The sequence below is a fragment of the Octodon degus genome, unplaced genomic scaffold (assembly GCF_000260255.1).
Source record: "Octodon degus isolate 3935 unplaced genomic scaffold, OctDeg1.0 scaffold00034, whole genome shotgun sequence".
NCBI lineage: Eukaryota > Metazoa > Chordata > Mammalia > Rodentia > Octodontidae > Octodon > Octodon degus.
In genome coordinates this window covers 11,552,560-11,563,335 of record NW_004524610.1, presented here as the reverse complement: position 1 = coordinate 11,563,335, position 10,776 = coordinate 11,552,560, and the positions used below count along the sequence as shown (strand labels likewise).

General features: G+C 39.0%; 1 long non-coding RNA gene across 1 annotated transcript in view; it reads right to left on the bottom strand.

The window, feature by feature from the left end:
- The window catches only part of LOC101574616, a 17,058-nt gene extending 9,953 nt beyond the window's left edge, over positions 1–7,105 (bottom strand). Inside the window, exons 1-2 of the long non-coding RNA XR_192482.2 lie at positions 6,772–7,105; positions 4,623–4,625 (exon numbers count right to left, since the gene is read on the bottom strand). This is a non-coding gene — a long non-coding RNA (uncharacterized LOC101574616). The remainder of the gene's footprint in view (positions 1–4,622; positions 4,626–6,771) is intronic.
- Between the last annotated feature and the right edge of the window lie 3,671 nt (positions 7,106–10,776).

The window sequence follows — 10,776 nt, the reverse complement described above, 5'->3', positions numbered from 1 at the left end:
CTTCTCGTCATTTTGTGTAGCACTGTCCTCTGCCCTTTGTTGTAGATCTTTGCTGTAGTTATAACCTTCACACGTACTGAAGTTAAGGTGGAGCTCTACAGAGTTTTGACTTATCCAGCTGAGTCTGGCTTAGGTCTGGCTGCTGTGCTCAGCTCCTTCCCGCTGCGGACCAGGGCTAGGACTGGGTCTGGGCATTCCCGGAACTCGGCAGCAATTCCTACTGGGCCGGAGGTGTGGGGGAAGTACGGCAGAGGGGTGGGGGGCAGCCGGAGGGGGTGGGAGAGGGTCCGGCCCATGCTGCGCCTGGGCTGAGACTGGTCCCGCCAGCACAGGGTAGCAGGAAGCTCTCCACACACTCACTGGACCTGGGCTAGGACTGGGTCTGGGGGCTCCCGGAAGTTAGCAGAAAATCCTACTCAGCGGGTGGGCTGGGGGAGGCACTGCGGAGTGGCGGGGGGGCGGCCCAAGGGGCTGGGAGAGGGTCTGACCCACGCTGCGCCTGGGCTGGGACTGGTCCCACCTGCGCAGGGTAGCAGGAAGCTCTCCGCCCTTTATTGAGGGTTTTTGAATCTATATTCATTAAAGAGATTGGATTGTAGTTCTCTTTTTTGGTTCAATCCTTATCTGGTTTTGGTATCAGAGTAATATTTGCCTCCAGGGGCAAGTCTGGGAGAATTTCTTCCCCTTCAAATTCACTGAAGAGTTTGAGAAGAGTTGGCATTAGGTCCTCCCCAAATTTCTTGTAGAATTCAGCTCTGAATCCATCAGGAACTGAACTTTTCTTTGTTGGAAGATTTTTTTGTTTTATTACATTTTCAGCTTCATTGGATGATATTGTGTTAGTCAAACTTTTATATATTCTTGATTTAGCTTTGGTAGTTCATATGTATTAGGAATCTGTCCATTTCTTCTGTATTTTCTATTGTGTGAGAGTAAAGATTTTGGAAATAAGTGTTGACAATCTTCTGAATTTCTAAGGCTCTGTAGTGGTTTCAACCTTTTCATTCCTCATTAAGTGAATTTGAAAATTTTGTTTCTTCTTAAATGAGGCTGGCTAGGCATTTATCAACTTTATTCTTTCAAAGAATCAACTCTTCAACTCATTATTTCTTTATATTGTTTTTATATCTCCATTGCTTTTATTTCTACTCTAATTTTCATAATTTCTTGCCTTCTTTGGGCTTTGGACCTGACTTTCTCTTCTTTGTCTAGGAGTTTGAGGTGCAGCTTAAGATTGTCTATTTGAGCCTCTTCTGTTTTCCTGATGTGAGAATTTATCACTATAGATTTCTCTCTTAAAAGAGCTTTCAATACATCCCACAGGTTCCAGTAAGTTGTATCTGCATTTCAGTTAGATTGTAATTATTGTTTAATTTCTTCTTTAATTTCATCTGTGACCCATTGATTGTTCAGGAGGGTATTATTTAATTTCCTGTGTTTATATATTCTTTGTTGTTTCATTTGTCATTAATCCAGTTTCATTGCACAATGATCAGATAATATGTACAAGACAATTATGATTCCTTTGCATTTACTTAAGCATGTTCTGTGCTAGCACATTATCTATTTTAGAGAATGTCTCATGTGCAGCTGAGAAAGATGCAGATTCTGACACTGTTGAATGGAGCACTCTGTAAAGGGCTACTACTTCAATTTCTTCACAAGTTTAGTTTAGTTCTGTCATTGATTTGCTCAATTTTTGCACAGTTGACCTATCTCTTTGTGTCAATAGGTGTGAAAGTCACCCAATGTAATTATGTCATCACTCTTTAGGTTTTTCCTGTCTGTTAAAATTTGTCTTATCTAGTTGAGTGCACCTACATTGAGTGCATATATATTTATAGTTGTTACCTCTTCCTCTTGCAGTTTTCCCCTAACAAGTATGTAGTGGCCTTCTTTGTCTCTTTTAATCACACTTGGTTTGACCTTGGTGTTTTATCAACCAGAATAACTACTCCTACTTTTTTCTTCATTCATGTTGCATTGAGTATTGTTTTCCATCCTTTGCCATTTAATATATTAACTTCATTTTGAGTAAAATGTGTTTTGGTTTTTTGGTTTGTTTATTTTTGTTGTTGTTTGATTTTTTGTTTTGTTTAGTTTTCAGGTTTTGTTTGTTTGGTTGGTTGGTTGTTTACCCCATGTTGCCTTAAGGCCAGGTCTGGTGCGGCTTGGAGCTGGGGATCAAACCACGGTCCCCTGTGCCTTACTGAGTTTGCCTAAGGAGGTGCTTTAAACAACTGAGATAACCCACAAGCCTCAAAAAATGTGTTTCTTTATGCAGCATATTGTTGGATTTTGTTTCTTTATCCACTCTTCCAGTCTGCTTCTTTTGATTGGTGAATTAAGGTGATTTATATCAATAGTTATAATTGGTATATATTGACTTATCCTTGTGATATTGTTTTCCTACTGTAGGATCTCTGCTTTTCACCTTTGCTTAATTTGTTTTTCTGCTTCGTAATTCTCTTCTGTTGTTGAAGTTGTGGTCATCTTTGTATCTTTCTAAAGTGTCTGTCAGTGCTCTTTGTAGGTTCTATTTGGTTGTCATGAATTTCTTCAGTTACTCTTTGTCATGCAAGTATCTAATCTCACCACTGAATTTGATAGATAGTTTTGCAGGATATATCAATCTGGGTTGAAAGTTGTTTTCTTTCAGGAACTCAAATATCTCACTCCAAGCTCTTCTTGATTTGATGGTCTGTGCTGAGAAATATGCTAGGATTCTGATGGGCTTTCCATTATAGGTGTTCTGTTTTTCCTCTTTAACAGCTTTTAATACTTTTTTCTTTTTCTCAATTTCTGGGATCTTTATTATTATGCGCCTGAGTTATAATTTATTATGATTACTGCTAGCTGGAATTCTACATGCTTCAGTTGTCTGTATTTCAGATTCTTTTCCCATGCTTGCAAATTTTTCTACTACTGTTTCTGCAAACACTCTTTTTATGACTTTTGTGTTATCTCCACATGTTTCATTGATACCTATTAGAACTATATTATTTCTATTTTCATTGTCTTGAAGCTGTTGAATTTTTACTTCTTGATTTCTTGTTATTCTTGAGAGATGTTTCCTTTTGTGTTCACCAGCAGCAATGCTATCTTCAAGGTCTGAAATTTTTTCTATTTAATTCAAGATGTTTTGCTAGCTTTCAATAGAATTCTTAATGTTCTGGATATCTGTTTGACTCCCTTTCATTCATTCTAATTCTTATATTATTCCTTCTACCATTTTCCTATTCCCTTCTCTTTTTTAATCTTCATATGTATCAAACAATTTTTTCATGATTATTGTCATTTCTTTTTTTCCATAAGAGTTTATTTCTCATCTGATTTCCTACGTAACCGGATGGAGTTGTAGAAATTTGAGGTGTGTGACTTCCAATTTCTTCTATGATCTAGGCTGCTGGACTTGATTTGGGTGGGCTAGAGATCTGAGAGTGCAGACCTCTTGTTTTTGTTCCTTCCTCTTGTCACTTTTTGCAGTGATAGTAGATGTGTATAGTGCAGGTCAGCAAGGCTCTCAGGAGAGTAGGAGGGCAGGTTGTGCTCCCCAAGATTCCTATTGGCTCTGTGGTAATCACATCTCCCAGAAGTCTTCAGGGTGAAGAAGGATGGCCAGACTCAGCAAACTCTGGCAGGGTGGGAGCCAGCCCACCAGGACTCTCTGGCAGTCTTCAGCACAAGGAGGGGTCAATTTTCTAATACTTATACTGGGTATGTGACTACTGGAAACAGTGATTTGCACTGAAGATTCCATTTGTAACTCTCAAATGAAATTTGTTACTGTGTGCAGTCTATCTCATTTCTCAATATCACATGGCGTCCTCATCACTCCCTGATTGCAAACTTCATTTTATATACTAAAGACTTTCACTTCATTTATCTACTCTGAACTTCAATACATATTTCTTGGCACCACCGAAGTCTCATTTCTCCTCTCTTCTGTAGTGTCAGCCCTGTCCCTTCCTATCTGTCAGGTACAACTTCCTATCTTCAGGGTTCTTCCTTCTTCCAAGTACCCTGAAGGCTAACTCAGAGGCCTTTCTGAGTTTTCACTTCAGAACACTGCAGAGCTCTGGAGCCTGTCATGGAAAGCATTTTCTGCTCAGCTCTAACTAGGAAGAAGCTGGCTGCAAACAAAGTGTGCGCTTTTCATACAAAATAAGTCAGGGGCTGGTCTGCAGAGAAGCACAGAGAAATCAACTTCTGTGTTAATGTCAAAGTTAGTGAACTAATTTGTAATTTAATTTAGGACTGAAATAATGCAATTTCAGTTCTATTTTATGCAGAATTCTAGAAATGCTATATTAGAGGAAATATTATTGCAAAGATGCTTATAAAAATTATTTATAACAGCTCACAATTATTCTGAAATCTTGGAGAAATAGAACACAGTGTCTTGAATTGCAACTTAATCTAAGTATGCACAAGGTCATTTAATTATTTTATTCAAGAACAATGGTCAGTGCTATTATAATATTAGTAAATTCTTTTTTGTCCATGCTGTCTAGATCTTAAACTGTGATTTATATAGTGATTCATTTGATAGTTATTTCCTGAGCATATCATACATTAGTCCCTAAAATATTTAGGTGCAAACTTATCTTGAGTCAGCTTACAGACTTTCAAAGACAACACGAGTGTGTCAACTCTTACACTAGAAATTATTCAGGACAATGGTCAGTTAGAGCACATACCCAGTGCAACTCTGAGATTTCAGGGCTCAGGAAAGCTGTAGGAAAACAATACCTTACACTGAACTGTGAAGGGGATATGAAGCACACATGGTCTATTCATAGTCTGCTATAGGTGCATCATGGGAGTCATGCGTCAGAGTGTGGGAAGACATAAAAAGGTGTCAGAAAAATAACAAAAACCTGTGAAAAGCAGGAAATAGAGCAGGGGTGAGTAAACATTTTTATGCAAAACAAAAGCACTAAATAATTTGGATACTGTACACTTCCTTTCCATAACTAATTTTCAAAACTGCTGTCATAATTTTGAGACAACTTTAGATACTGGTGTGTGAGTCAACTTGTGGGAAACTGATGTTTAAACAAGTTTTCTGAGCCATTGGTGTAGTAAATCTCTCCACACACGTAGCCTTTCCTTAATTTTTCTCAGCAATATTTTTAGTGTACAGATATTGCTTCGTTTGTGTCAGATTTATCTTCCCTTCATCTTTTTATTTTATTAGTAATGGGATTGCTTAATTTAATTGTTTTTTCTTATTATTTAATGATTCTACAAAGAAATATATAGAAATTATGGTTGTGTATCCTTCCGTATTGTCTGGTGCAACTACCAGCAGGAGTAGCTTTGCAGTGGTTGTACAGAATATTCTAGGATCATCTCTGCAAACAGTGCACCTTCCTTTAGTCTGTATTGCCTTTTTTCCCTTTACTTGCTGTAGTAATCTGCTAAAATCTGCAATGCAATGCTGCTGGAAGGCATGAGATAGAGTGTGCCTGCCTTTCTCCTCTCTCCTCATATTGGAAGACTAGTAGTTTTCTTACAAGTATGAGATCAGTTATGGGTTTTTATAGACATCTTTCACCAAGTTGAGGACAGTTTCTGCCAGTTTTCTGACGGTAGGGGCCAGTCTTGGTGTTGTATAATCCAGTGATGGTTTATTTTATGTGTCTACGTGTCTGGGTTATCATCTCTAGTTGCTTTGGCAACCAAAAGTCTTGATGTTGTAGCAAAAGTGCTTGTGTTAGTTGTGACATTCAATTTAGTGTACTGTAAGTCAAGTAGATTATTCTCATTATCTAGATTGGCCTCATCTGATCAATTAAAGGCCTTAATGGCAATAACTGAGATTCCCCTACATGTGTTTCTAAGATGCCTTCAGATTCAAAACCACAATATCTTTCCACAACTTCCCATCTGTAGTCCTGAGCTACAACTGTCATAATAACTTGAACCAGTTTCTTGACATGAAACTCTCCCTCCCTTCCTGAGCTCTATCTATCCATCTATCTATAGCTATCCATCTACCTATTTCAATTTTATTTCCCTGAAGAATGCTAATGTCCACTGAGAGTTTCTGTTCATAGCAATTTGGGTTGCTACTGCTATAAGTGTTTTTAGCTGAAAGAGAAACTGAAATTTACCAAATATTTTTCTGCGTGAACTAAGATGAAAGTTTCTTTCCTTCTTTTTAAATTTTTAAAATAGTCAATCACATTCTTTAGTTTTCAAATGTTAAACAATACTGCATACCTGGCATAAACGCTAGTTGGTCTTAACACTTCACCATTTATGTGTATTTCATTGCATTTATTTATTTAGTTATTTAGTTATTCATTTTTGTATTTCACACAGGGTCTACAGGGTCTCACTGCATAGATCAGACTCATAGTGATCCTCCTGTTAACAGCCTCCCAAGTGCTGGGATTACAGGCATGTACCACCATGCCCAATCTCAATCGCAGTCTCAGCATGCCCTGGGGGCGGGGCTGGTACAGCAAGCCCAGCGATTGAACTCCCAGCCTCTGTGTCTGCCTAAACAGGCATCTTAATCTGCTGAGTTATTTGGCGGGCCTCTTCACTGCATTTAATTTGTTAAAATTTAGCTAATAATGTTTGCATTACTATTCTCAAGGGGTATTTGTATGTAGTTTGTTTTCCCTATAATTACTTTTTTTCTGGTTTTCCTTTCATAATGCTAATCTCAAAGAACAAATTGAAAAGTATCCCTTCCTCTTCAATTTTCTGAAAGAATTTATTTCATGATGTTAAGTTCATGTATTGGTTCTGATAAACTTTAATTCATTTTATTTTGCTTGTGTAAAACCCCTTTATGTTGTAGCTACTGCTGGAGTTTGAGTCCTCTGGACAGAGACTCTGGTGTGGGTTTTCACAAGATGGTGGATGAATTCCTAATAGGAGACTTGGTGAACACTGTCTCTTTCCACAGGTCAGGGGTCAGATAGCTGTGGGTCCTGGAGATGGCATCAAAGGTGGCCTTAGCAAAGTTGCCCAAAGTAGCAGTGCAGCCCTCAGCAGAAGTGTAGCAGTCATCAGTACCAGCCATCATCAGCAGCTTCTTGGGCACAGGGGCTGAGACAATGCCAGTGCCTCTGGGGGCAGGGATCAGACGCACCAACACAGAGCCACAGCGGCCCGTCACCTTGCAATGAAGTGTGGGCTTGCTGATCTTGTTTCCCCAGTAGCCTCTCCTCACCAGGACTGAGCGTGGCCAGAATGATGGCCCTATGAGTGGCAGTGGCTACTTCCTTGGAACTCTTTACACCCAGGCCAACATGACCATTGTAGTCCCCAATGGCGACAAATGCCTTGAACCTGGTCTGCTGGCCAGCACGAGTTTGCTTCTGCAAAGGCATGATCTTCATGCTTGAGGGATGTGCCCAGGAAAAAGCCAATAATCTCGGACTCCTTGATGGGTGAGGAAGAAAGGTAAATTCGCCCCAGGGACTTGATCTTCATGTCTTTGACCAGACGGCCCAGATTGGTGACAGGAATCCACTCTTTGTCCTCGACCTTACCGCAGCGAGCCCCACGGCCTCGGCCCGGCCCCAGCCTCTGCCGCGCCCGCGACCTCGAAGGCCACAGCGAAGCCCCGCGGAAGCCGCTGCGGCCTCCCATGCCTGGGCCCCCGGGGCCTCGGCCCCTCCTGCTGCATGGGAGTCATCCGCCATTTGGTGTTTCTCAGAAAAGAAGCAAACTCTTTGTTTTCTTTGAAGGATGTACAGAACTGTCTCCTGCATATGTTCCATCCTCATAAAAAAGTTTAACTTTTGCCTTTTTAATCTTGCCACTTTTTAAGTAAATACTTAACAATTTAATTTTATTAAGTTTTAGGTTCAAGTAAAACGAAGAGGATGACATAGATTTCAATCATCAGTAAAGGACACATCATCAGTGTGTCATTTCGGAAGCTACTTGGTGAAATTTCATGAACCTACACGTCATTATTACCCAAAGTTCATAGCTGACGGTAGGGGCCAGTCTTGGTGTTGTATAGTCCATGGGTTTGGACAAATTCGCAATGACTTGTTTTCATATTGTAATATAATGTAGAATATTATACTGCCTTATAAATCCTTCAAATGCTTTTTTTGCTTCTTTCCTCACCCTCCTTGAGTTCCTGGAATCCACTAAACTTTTTAGCTTCATCTTTTTTCCCTTTCACAGAGTATAATGTAGCTGAAATTATACAATATGTCAACTTTTTATACTGTCTCCTAGAAATATACATTTAAGTTTTTGATGTACTTTTTATTTTTAAAAATGTACAAAATAGTATTGAAACAAAAATTACAAATGATACAGAATTTCACTAAACAGAATACTATGAATTTCACAATATTTATTATATTGCATACTGTTGCCTTCAAATTAGTTGTTCATATTACCAGATGTATGAATACAAAATTGAAAGAAGAAAACAAAGAAATATATAATAAATTAAGAAGAGCAGGCTAGGGATATAGCTTGGAGGTCTAACACTTGCCTGGTAAGGGCAGGGTCACAAGTACGATTCCAATACACTACTGCATTCCATACCAGCCCCAGGCATGATGTCACACCCCTGTAATCTCAGCACTGGGGAGGCTGAGACAGGAGGGTCACTATGAGCCTGAACTGCGTAACATGACCTGTGTCAAAAATTTAAAAAAATAAAAATAAAAACTCAAGAAATTCAGAAGAGAAAAGGTAAAAGAATTGAAAACAGGAGACAAAAACAAATTAAGCACCAACTGCTCCTTTCCATAGGCCAGCAGAAATCCATCGTACAGTTGTACAAACCATCCTGCTTATGTACATAGCTCACCTATTTTTACTGCTCAATGCATCCCATTATTGAGAGGTACCAGGTAGCATCTATCCCGTCACCCACCAGGTGCAGGTCATTGGGGTTGCTCCCACATTTCCACAGTTATGCATACAGCTGCTCTAACCACCAGTGTGCAGGTTTTGTGTGGCATGAATTTGTGTAGACACTAGCATGTGTGGTTGTGGGGTAATATAATAAGAACATGTTTACTCTTTAGAGACCGCCAGCTTGTCTTCCACGGCGACCGTGCCACTTCATATCAGCAGCAGCAGCAAAGCATGAGAATTCCCGATGGTCAAAGTGCTCATCAGTATTTTACTCTGTGAGTGTGCTGGCTTGGCCCCACCCCAATGGGGGTGCAATGGCATCTTGCCTTAACCTTCACGTTCCCTGATCAAACGTAAGGTGGAAGACCTTTTCACATGCTTCTTCTCAAGTGTATATCATCTTTGGTATCTGTGAGGCTTTTTAGCTGGTTTTGAAATGGGCTTTGTTTTGCTTTTACTGGATTTTAAGAGGTCTTCGCAAATTTCAGACAGCGGTTCCTCATCAGATGTATCTTTTACAAATATTTTGCTCAGTTGTGATTTTTTCTTCTAATTTTCTTGATACTTCCTGCTTGTTTTTTCTTCTGGCTTTATTTCTGGTTCTGTGTTTTAATTTTAACACTCAATAGAAGGGTAAAATCAATGAGGCTTATTGTCCTATAAGGGAGAATAGTTGTAGTTATGGCCTGGGTGTCCTCTATCAGGTAGGTAGCATTTCCTTGTATCTTGATCTAGCTTACTGGAAATCATTTTGTTCTTTAATTCATGCATCACTGCTGAATTTTGTCACATGAACTCTCTGCCTTTTTTGAGAGCGTTCGTCTTCTTTTTTTTCTGATTAATATGTTGAAATTACATTGATTTTAAACATAATGCCATTCACATATTCACAGAATAGAGCACACTTCTTGTACAGGGCAGGCTGTGATCTTACTCACCAGATTGATTTGCTAGAGTCAACGATACAAGCTGGAGTGCAGCCACCACAGAAACTCCCAGCTGCGGACAGTGTAACCAAGAGGCACTCAAATGGCGAACTTTTCTTGGTGCACAGGCCGATGTTGAATCTTCTCCTTTCTTTGGCTTCTGAGCTTCTGCTTCCTCTTGGCTCTGGGTTCTCCTCCTAAGTTTATGGTAGTGGCCCTTGAAAGTCTTGAAGGAAATATGTGCACAGTGTTAAGTAGGAGTTCAGGGACAGGTACCCTTTCTCAGTCAGGCCCCTCTTAGATGCTTCTTGCTTTCCATACCCTCTTGTATTTTGCAATCTCTTTCTTGTCCAGCAAACCTCCAAATTTTTATTGGACTTCTGCTGCCTATGTGCCTCAAGAAACTGGGTCAAACCCTCAGAGGGAAAAATCAAACAAATAAAAGTATTACCTTGTTCACGTTTTTTCTTGAAACGATTGCATCTCATGCGATTTCTGATGCTTTTGGTTACCTCCAAATATCTCCTGAGGATATTTTTTAAAATCCATGTTTATAATAACTATCAATAGCAAGGTCAGTCTGATAGATGTTATACACTATAACTTACTCAGAACTTTAATTAATGCTGTTGTGCTTAAAAACATTCACAACATGTAATTCCCACATGAATCCTGTATATTAATTTACTATTATACCAACTTTTATACATGGATTATTTATTATTTATTACAGTTTCACTTTGTAACTCTGTTAGTATGATAAATTCAAGGTGTTTCAAAAACAACTTTTGGTAACTACTACTGAAACTCCAATTTATATTCATTATTTTACCATAATTTTATAATTAAAATATAATATAATTTAAAATTACATGTTTCAATATAGTATGCCAATGTAATATAATCCTTTTATTTTTAACATTACATTAAGCACAAATTAAAGGGCTAAATACAGTGAACTCTCCATCCTGTCCATGTTTTCATTTTAATTAGCAGC